We start from the raw sequence: 11546 nt of genomic DNA, 5'->3' as shown, positions 1-11546 counted from the left end.
GTATCACCCGTTAAAATCATACAAAATGTATCTATCGTATGAATCACCATAATACCCATATAATGATATCATATTTATCATTCAAATGAATCATCATTAAAAAAAATATATATATGAATAACTAAATGAATTTATATATGTATCAATAGATTTTTTTTTAAAAAAAATGAGACAGATTTTAGGAGAGGAAAAAAAGTTGCATGCATTAATGGAGGAGAAAAAATTAGGAAGGAAAATGATTTAAGCATTAATGGAAGAGAAAAAATCAGGAAAGAGATGATTTAATTGTTGATAATTAGGGAGATATTTTAGGGAAGGAAATCTTGAATGAGTTAATGGTAGAGTAAAAATAGAATGTGGGGTCTTTTTGATATGTATCAAGAGTAAAGTTGAAAAATGAATTTTATGTAAATTTTAAAAAATTAAGGGATATTAGGTAATATAGCCTCTTAAGTATAAAATTTGTGTAATTTATCCAAAAAATAGTGTCTACAACAACAACAACAACAAACCCAGTATACAAAAAATAATGTCTAAAATCATAAAAAATAAAAGATCATAATCTATCCAACCTTAATATTGCAGGGACACTAATCCAGTTTTTTACTCTACAAGATTAAATTTATATAAAAAAACATGATAATTTATTTTTATAAACATAAAAAGATATACTAAAATTTTAAAAACTTACCTCAAATCATAAGTAAATTTGTCTCTTCAACCATTGATAGCATTAATATTTAAAAAGAAAAATAAATATTGTCCACTAAAATACATGATAATTTTATTATTGTAAACTTCAAAAACATTTTAAAATTTTAGAAAATTTATATCAAATCATAAGCAAATTTATTCTTTAATCATAGATACTATTAAGATTGTATGTCAAAAACATACTAAAAACTTAAAAAACTTACCTCAAAGTACAAGCAAATTTGTCCCTTCAATCATAAGATATATCAAGATTTCACAAAAGAAACTTCTCGATGAGCAATTGTCTATGCAGGAAACTTCATGAATATACTAAAATTTTAAAAAACTTGCATCAACTTTGCGGTTAACAATTGTCTATCAATAATAAATGATAAATTATTTATTGTAAACTCAAGAACAAACTAAAATTTTAAAAAGTTTACCTCAAATCACAAACAAATTTGCCTCTTCAATCATAAGATACATTCAAATTTCATAAAAACTTCTCAATTAGCTTCTGTGGATCAAGAATAGATCTAAACCTAAATAAAGAAATAACTATTATTAATTAATTGGTTAAAGGAATCCTAATTTAAAAGTGATTTATAAAGATAATTAAAATCTATTTAAAAATTAATAGACATTTAGGTTTTTTATTTTTTTAAAACGACTGTTTGATTATAAGAAAAAATTTTCCAAAAATAAAAAAAAGGACCACCAAAGTTAAAAGAACGGGTTTTCCTTTTTTTAACGTTTTGGGCCTTCTTTGTGTGAGCTTTAGGGATTTTTTTCTAAATTTTTTTAATATAACGTGCTATAATATATATTACTCCTATTACGTTAAAGAATTGTTATAAAGTTTTGTAAAATTTCCTTTTCATGCAATTTTTTTTTATTTTACGAATTTTTATATAACTCAAATAAGGAAAATTTTAATAATTTAACAATAAAAGTTTTAGTTAATTTTAAAGTCCTAAATATTATAAAAATAATTAAATAATAATTAAAAAAAAAGTGAAAAGACTATTTTGTCTATTGTAGATTGTTTTAGAAATATAAAATTATAATGTGTTTGTATATACAATTGTACATATACATTTGGTTAAAATTAACTCATATATATACATACATATATACACACAGACACACATTCTTTTCTATAAATTTTTTAAAAAATTGAGATGAAGCAGAAACATTACCTATACAATTACGAAATGCTCGAATTGATTAAGGTTTATCTCAAACATGAAATTGAATATGGGTCAGAAAATGGAGATCATTCCGCCGAGAACACCACCACTCTCTCCCTCAACCACCAGCTGTTTTTCTCTCTATCTTTGCCCCCATCGATCATTCTGATTGGACTAGTTGAGTGGTGACAAGTGGTGGCTCTGACAGCGACGTAGTACTACCGACAGTGGTAGCAACAGCAGAAGCCGTTAGTTTTTTCATCTTATTCATTGAAGTAAAAGTGGGTTGTTATTCCTGAAATCTCAATTTATAAAGTACAAAAAAAGTTCAAACTTTTTTAATTATTCAAAAAAAAAAAAAACTAAAAGCTGAAATTCATGAAAATTGGTATTGGAGAATTGAAGCTTTGTGAGAAAATATGGTAGAAAAAATTGAGTGAAGTGAAGAGAAGTTAATGATGAAAACCCTAGAGAGAGAGTATTGGTTATATACTTACGGTAGATTATTTATACATGAGGGCTCACGTAACAAACAGTTGTAAAACTAACAAATAATTGTGTAAGATAATTATTTTAAATTTTAGCCATGCCAGTTAATTAAGTATTTATTTTATCTATTAGAATATAATTTTTTTCTTTGTTTGTTTAATAAATTGTGCGGTAAGTTCAAATGTTTTTGCAAATTTATCCGGTCGGACACAGCTTCAGATATACGTATGTGACTGAAGTAACCAAATTTTCTTTTGAAGTTACATATTTTCTTTGAAGTTGGAAAATTACAACAAATGACCATATAGTGCAATCATTTTACCAGCACTTAAGACGTGTATGTCTTAAGTGCAGTCATTTTGGGGTTAGCTAATTAAAAATAGTTAAAAAGTAAGCGCTTGGTGTTGAAGTTAATTTTATAAATAAGTAATTACATGTTTGAATAGAAATATAAAAATTAATAATAAATAATTAGTGTGTCTCACAAAAGATGATGATACTTACTTTTTGTGTTAAAATGATTAAAATATTCTCGAAAATATAAATTTGAATTTATGTGTTAAAATCATCAGTTAGGAGCGATCAATTTATGACTTTTGACTTGTAAATATTTCTGACGTTAATGAAATATAGGTAAGCAAAAAAAAGAAAAAAGGAAAAAGGTGATCATAAGATAGTCGACCAACTTTATAATCAAGCAAACACCATCTGATTAACATGAGAATATAGAAAGAGATAGAAATTCAAAATTTGTTTATGAGATGAGAATTGCCCCGCACCACATAATCAGATAACAATCTATAATCAATGTGGGAAATTTACACTCCCGTATTACCCAGTTATATCTGGAGCATATAGCGACAACGTAACATAGAAATGAGTTCTCTAATACCATATTAAGAAGATGAACCGTTGACCTAACTCAATTACGACAGAAGTTAGCTTATTGTTGGGTAAAAATAGTTCAACATTATATATAATTAAGGAGACAACATCCTATTTCAGTAACTGCTATAGAACACTTAACAATATGTTGTATGTTGAATAATATATTATATGAGAGAGAGAAGAGGAAGAAGATGGACTAACATGATAAAGAAGAGCTCGTCAAGTTGCCAAAGATGCTTGCCATTCATTTTTCAATACCATAAAAAAGGGGTTTAATTTAGTTTCTTTTTTGCAAGGCATTGATGAAAGGCAAGTCATCCTTGGCTACTAAACAAAGAGAGGATCTTCTCATTCATGTAAGGCCTCTCCTCCTAACTACTAGGCCATTTTTTTTTTTGGCTTAATTCTTTATGTATTATATAATATGCTACTCGGTTCAGTATTTATAGTGATGAAAATACTATTCCTTTCTAAATTTCAAGTGTTTGACTCTATAGCTAAAATATATTGTTCCTTTCATGAAATAATTTTGTTCCTCTCTTATCTACATAGTGGTTCGAATATGTTCCTCTTCATTTCAAGAAGAGCTTCTTTTTCTTTGCATGGATATATATTATTCTTCATTTGTAAGATTAACATAGAATGTCAACTAATATAAGCATATATTATCTTGTCTGATAGTGATATTATTTAGTAGTCAAAATGTTCTTAAAAAGAAAAAAATGAAATCAGTTTTCACAGGTTTTCCTATTTTTATTTAAAGAGAAAATCTTACAGTTTATTATTGACTCAAAAAGATTAGAAAGGAAAGAAAACAAGTTTTTTTTCTATAGAAGATTTTAATTTTCCGAATGACATAATTGTTTGGCATTATATTTTCCCGGTCTATAAAGAAAACTGACTCCTCCTATTCCATCTTCTATAATTCCAATTGAATTAGAATGTTAGACAATAAAATTTTGTGTCGAGAAAACAAATAAATAATAATCGAGGCAAAAAAAATATTGCAACAATCGTTTTATTGATTTCAATATGTGAGTGTTACAATCTCTATGAATCCTCTGATTCGTCTTTTCAAATATAAATTCAAGGACTTCGAACTTGATCTTGAATTTGGACTTGATTTATTGATTTGATGGATTTAATCCTGATTTGTGCTTGAATTCAAGAATTTTTAGACTTGTTCTTGAATCTTGCGGTCTTGATCTTGAATTTGATGAACTGGATTTGAATGCTTGAATTTTGTAAAGAAATTGTAAGGTTTGATCCACAAGTTTTGTCTTGCTTCTTGTTAGAGTTCTTGGTCCCTTTTCTAAATTATAAGACTATATTTATTGTTGTGGAAAGGGAGGAGTCATGGTGAGGATGTAATTTTTTTATCAATCAGATTCAAGTGACATGGCGCCTTTTGTGGACTTTTGATTTCACTAGGCCTGCTACATTATTTTGACATGTGGCATGGTCCTATTGGCTTCTTCACTTGACTTGACATGCCACGTCATTTGACACGTGATGCTCATTTGAGCCTCTAAAATATAACAATATATTGGGCTTAACAAAGTGGGTTCATCATTTGTAGCTCAAATTAATGGGCTAGCGCAGTAAAAAATGAACTTTAATTAAATCCATACATATTTGAACTTAAATAATTAATTCAATTATATTGATTCGTAATATTTATTTAAGATTAATATATTTTAAATTATGATTTGAATTTTATACGAATTTAAATTTAATTAAATTTTATTACTTATAAAATGTCCCTACTTCAAAAGTTTTCTAAACTTTTTTTTGGACTAGACTTGATGTATTATTTTATGTAATACGGGCATATAAAGTGGACACATTAAAATATGATCCAACACTTGCATCCAATCCTTCCAAGGCTAGGATTTAATCCTTTGTCTTTTCCTGGAAGCAAAATGGGCCCCACTAAATTTCGTTCCTTATCATTTCAATACAAAGCTCTTTTGCCGCCTTCTTTATCACCTGTGGGGGTGCCTAATCACAATAGGATTTTGATTGTCTTTTTTTTTTTTTTATTCTTTAAAAATCCTAACTATGATTGGAAGAATGCATAAAAATAAGACATTCTTATAGAATACTTCTTGAATCCTATTAGCATTCAGATTGTAACAAAACCCAATTCATGTCGAACACTACTTGTTACGGCCGCTTTCCACCTCTTTAAATATCAGTCATCTAATTTCTGCAATTCACAATTCATCTCTCGCAGCTTGCATTAGTTTCGCTTGATTATCCATTGTGCCGTAGCTACAGTATTATTGGTTAGTTATTATTTTTTCTTAATTTGTTTGTCATTGCTTTGTCTTTGCTTCCCCCCCCCCCCCCCCCCCCTTTTTTGGTAGGATTAAAGTAAATAGCAACATGCAACAATCGATTTAAAGTGTGAGAGTTTAACTTTACCTCCGTACACATTAGAACCGACCAATTTGGCTTCAAAATGGTGACTGTGCAACAATCGACTTAGGGTGCGAGAGTTTAACTTCGCCTTAGTACACTCTAAGACCGATCAATTTAACTTCAAGATGGTGGCTATGCAACAATCAGCTTAGGGTGTGAGAGTTTAACTTCACCTTCATACACTTTAAGATCGACCAATTTGTCTTCAAAATGGTGATTGTACAACAATCGTCTTAGGGTGCGAAAGTTTAACTTTGCCTTCGTACACTCTAAGACCGACCAATTTGACTTCAAGATGGTGCCTACACAACAATCGGCTTAGGGTGCGGAGTTTAACTTCGCCTCTGTACACTCTAAGACCGACCAATTTGACTTCAAGATAGTGACTATACAACATTCGGCTTAGGGTGCGGAGTTTAACTTCACCTCTATACACTCTAAGACCGACCAATTTGACTTCAAGATGGTGCCTACACAACAATCGGCTTAGGGTGCGAAAGTTTAACTTCACCTCCGTACACTCTAAGATTGACCAATTTGACTTCAAGATGGTTCATTGGTTCTAGCGGATGTGTCAATTTACCTTTTATTTGAATAAAGACACACTATAAAGGAAATTGCTGTCAGCAACTATTTGTGCAGGTATTTCATCCAACTTCAACTTTGTATTTAACTAAACCTCCTTTGTTCATGCAGATTGCAGCAATGGTTCACTTTAAAGACTACATCTCTCCATCCTCTAAGAACAAGTATCTCTTTATTGAGGCTGATGATGGTACAATTTTATCCAAGCTATTGACTCACACTCCTCTAGTTGGTAGGTGTGTAGATACATGGCCGTCTTAGATAAATTCTCTTCATATATCAAAATGGACTTCCAAACATGACATTGGTTCTAATCAATCCCTTAAAGTATGGACCCTTCAGACTCTAAACCAACGTCAACTGAATGTTGTGAGCAACCTTCCTTTCTTAGGGCGTTGAATACTTCAAGGAGATGTACATTGGGGAAGTACCATGAAGATAAATGGTGAATTTCGTCATACTCAAGGATACTAGAAATGGACCAAGGACATATTGGCTAAGAGTCAGCAAACATTGAAGGCAACAAAAGTATATGATGCTGTTTATGCTTCTCTATTTACCTATGATCGAAATTCAAACATATTGCAAACCTTTCTTGAAGCTTGGTGTTCAAGGACAAACACGTTGCTGATATCAATTGAAGAGTTGGCTATATCCCTTTGGGATTTACATGAAATTGGGGCCTACCTATTGGAGGTCTTCCTTATGAAGAAGTGATGACATCCAACCTACACCTCCTCTTAAAAGATGATACGATCGCTGTCAAAATATAGTAACCCAATAGAGGTTAGGGTTGAATCCTAAGGGAACATATGGAATCATGGTTCTCAGAAGTTCTAGTCAACGGGTAGAATAAGAAAGGTAAAATGGGGGGGGGGGGGTTTGTAGTAATCTCGAGTAATTAACTATATCAACTTCAGTCGTAATCAGTCGTAGGTGAAAACTAGGATTGTGTTCCCCCTGGCTTCTCGACTCCGTAGGCTTATTGTGCTTTGTTGAACCAACCCGATCTTTGCATGCTAAATTGATAAGTTATGTACCTTCTGCAGTCTTTTGGAAGAGCAGAAGGATTTCACCTTTTATCTTTTAAGTCTCAGGATGTCACCTTACTAACCCTTATCTTAGTCCCAGTTAACTATTATCTTTTGAGTCTTTAGTTATTAGATGAAAGCTAACCATCTTACTTAGATATAACCTATAAGCGTGGGTCGATAGTTAAACTTCATATTACTGTAGCCTTTATCTTTTCCTAGTCACTACTCCTCTTTTAGAGAAAGTAGCAATATCTAAGTGGGATCCTAATGTGTGCTCCCTTTAAGAAAACTATTATAATGAAGATAAAGCAATGAATACATGGGCATCGGTTCAGAACAACAACAACACTTCCCCTACTTCGTCAATCCACCAGGGTTTCCATAACCCTAGCTATGGATTTTAGCCGCCATGCTTGTGAAGAAATCAATAACATTCATAATCTAAAGCATAGATGAAATCACAATGATAAGAAGAAATAAAACCCACAACTGTAAACAAATTAATCAACTGAAGTCAATACAAGAGAATCCCAACGTCAAAATCAAATCTTGGAATCAAAATATGTTTATAAGTATCAAAAGTGTGTAACTCCTACTAAAAAACATATAAAGGGTATTTATAGTACATGAGGAAGCCCTAAAATCAAAGCTCAAATAAAATTGGAGAAAATAGGGTCGGTGGCCACATGTGGTCTGTACTTGCACCCTGACCCTGGGCGCAGGTAGTACCTATATTCAGCAAGGTGAGCACAGGTACCGGATGGAAAAAATTTTGCAAGTCAGCTCTCGGGATTTTGGACTTCTTGCACTTGCTTTGCCTACTTGTAGTTTGTAGGTCCTACTTACGGTCCACGTGTTGACTTAGTTAGTGTCGAGAGTTATCTTTTTAGCTCTTCTTTAATTCTCGAATATGCTTTGATCACGATCAAGATGAAAAGTGTCCCGAATATCCATAATTTCTCCAAAAATAGACAAAAGACCTTTTTTACCTTTTTCATGAACTTATCATCCAAAATATGATTTCCTGTAAAACATACCCAAAATACATCATATCTAACAAAATTAACTCAGAAACTTGCATATTTTTCTCATTTTAAGCATCGAAAGTGCTATATTTCTATAGCACACAACACCCTCAACTTAGAATGTTTGCATGTCCTCAAGAAACAAAACATAACAAAAATAAAAATGATGCTTAACTAGGAGAATCTAAGATATTCAAAGCAGTCGGTTAACACTTAAAACTCAAATTAAAACATCTCCTTCCTATCTCTATAACACCCTGGGTATTGACCCTTAGAAAATTTCCTGGAATTCTGGTCTCTGACTCAATACGAGTCAAAGGTACGAGCCATATGTTGGGGTACAGATAGTAAGGTCCAGCCATATAATGACTAGTGTTTGTTGGTGGGACGGATTTTGGTTACTAGAATAGATACGACCTAGGTGTAAGAGTCAGATTGGTAGTTACGGATTGTTTAGTTCCTTAAATTAATCTTAGACTTGGTTACTTAGGTTGGATCTGAGTATGAGTGGAACACCGTGAGCTGTAAGCTAGGATAAGATTCGTACCATGGACTCATGGGGTAAACAATGTCTGAATCTTCCTTAAGCTTAAATCTTCCAAGGGTACGGGTGAAAGGTACGGATCGTCTGCTTTGGATACGACTTGGTTAGATGATTCGTATGCTGAAAAGTGTTTAATCCAAAGGTTGAGTCTAGGGTGCCACTCGTATTGGAAAGGTATGACTCGTGAGGGTCAGTCGCATCCCTGTGATGGGATTTTGGTGCAACTTAAGTAGGGTTATTCTGGACATTTCTCCACTTATCCTAATAATCCCCCACAACTTCTAATATACATGGGAGGTTATTTACCCTATTATTCCATTCATTAACACTTAGAAACTTTTCTAAAACACTCCATAATTCTCTCAAAAGCTTATGGGCAAGGGAAGATAGTGTTTCAACTAGAAGATTGATTTGGGGCTTCTTTTGGTGATTTCTTTCCATTTTTATCTTGGTTTAAGGCATGTTCTCTTCTCTCATTGTTAAATTTAATGAAAGGCATGGTTTTTATGAATTTTTTCCTAATTTCATTGATTGTATGATTTTAGCTTACAAATATGATTTAGGGGTTTTGATATTAAATGGTTAGCTATGGTTTTTCATGGTTTTAATTATGCTTTCATATGCCTTAATAGTGATTTTGGATAATTGGATTGCGTGGAATGGTTTAATGGTAATTGGAATTAGTTTTGGTTATATTATACCCCCAATGTGTTTGACAAAATGCTTATAAAGATATGTTCATTGCATTGACTACTTTTAATGGAATGTTTTCTTGTTTTAAAACTTGGTAACGAAATTATACATGGTTTAAATGGCTTGGAATGGTAAATGGCTAATGGTTATACTTAAGGGGCACATGGAATCCCCCAAGTGGTTTAATATGGTAAATAAAAGGGCACTTAAAAGTCCCCTTAAACCTATATATGGTTGGCTATGGATAATACTTGCAGGTAAGGATTGGTATGACAATCTCAATATTAATGGCCTTGGTTAATAAATGGACAATGGTTTGGTTATTTGGAAATTGGTTTTTAATTGGGCAATAATTGTGGGAGCCGTAGCTAAGCCATAGAAGGTGGAGGTCCCGGGGCGACCAAAACTAGAAAATCATATTTGCTGATATAAGGTTGGTGTTGGTGACCGTGTGCATGATGTCACACTATATTTTGGGGATGTACTTGTCATCCCAAGGTTTTCTTCCCTGGTCATGCGGCTACATGCATTGGCCCCTTTCAGTAGAAGGAGCTAAACCTATATAGCCCATGAGTGGTTTAGGATAGCAAAGCTATATAGCCCAGGTAAGGGTTTTAAAAGAATGATAAACCCAGTCCCTTTTTCTTTCATGGTTATATATATGTATGGTGGTATGCATATGGAAGGTTTGGTATGCATATGGAAGGTTTTACTTGGTTTTATAAATGACATTATTTTATTCTTACCCTTAGATCATGCTAGCGGTCACTCCCTAACCCCGTCTACTAGCATTTGTATACCCACACTATGCAGGAACTAGATGTTCTAGTCCTTCTACATATTGATTGACTCTGGACAGTATTTGGACTGAAGTAGTGATCTTTTATCCTTTCGAAAGGCTCTATTTCATGTTATGGACATTTTTAGATACTTTGATTTTATTCTGGATATTGGTTTAGGCTATGGTTGGGGGCATGCCCTAACTGAATTTCATTACTCTTTTGGTTAGAGGCTTTGTGGTACTTCTATGGGTTGGAATTGGCAGGATCAGTATAGGTGTCATCCTTAGCAGTGGTATTGGTATTAAGGTTGGCATCATCAGACATAATTTCTCACTGTACTATCATATTTCATTTTTGTATTAATTATATTATGTTTTGGAACATCCTGAGTTAAGGCCTGGTTTATGGCCCTTGTTTTGGAATGGTTGGATTATTGGTATGGGATGGTTAACTCGGTTGGGTTGGTCACGGTTGTGATCTTATACCAGAGTCTTTATGTGAATTGTTACACTATCTTGTTACATTCTCAAAATTCAGCCAACTCAAGGCAGGCAGTTAGAGGTTGGGTTGGTTAACGGGGGTAGTCTCCAGTCCTAGTCGGACTTGGGATGCCCATTACAACAAGGTCCCAAGGCGGGTCATGTCAAGTTGGTATCAAAGCCTAGGTTCATGGTCAATTGGGAGTCCACAAAGCCGTGTCGAGTAGAATCTTTTTTTGGAGTGTGTAGCGCACTATACTCATAAAGGAGAGGCTACAAGGCATTTAGAAATATTTTACTTTCTTGGTATTCTATCTTCAAGCTTGGAGTCTCAGTCCTGGAATCTTCTTTAATCCTTGTTTGTTCGTCTTTCATATCATGCCTCATAGATATGGAATACAAGAAAATTCTTTTATCCCATCTGGGGGTAATATTGAAGAGATGCATCCCACTTCTAGGGTTCATCTTTGATCCAATGGTCCTATCCCTGACAGTTCTGGAGTTCTATCAATTGCTACTAGTCTTTCTCAAGAAGAGGAGACTAATGCAGAATTCTGTCGGTCTATTCATGCTATTGCTAAATTGGTTGCTGCTCAGGCTAAGAGAGATGTGTTAGGTGCTTTGTCTGTTAAGGCCACAAAGGTTGGCCAATTTATGAAGATGAGTGGTCCTATTTTTTCTAGACTGAAGGTGAAATAGGATCCACAAGGCTTCCTGGAT

Source organism: Capsicum annuum, chromosome 8 (assembly GCF_002878395.1).
Source record: "Capsicum annuum cultivar UCD-10X-F1 chromosome 8, UCD10Xv1.1, whole genome shotgun sequence".
In the NCBI taxonomy this organism is placed as follows: domain Eukaryota; kingdom Viridiplantae; phylum Streptophyta; class Magnoliopsida; order Solanales; family Solanaceae; genus Capsicum; species Capsicum annuum.
This window is presented reverse-complemented; position numbering follows the sequence as displayed.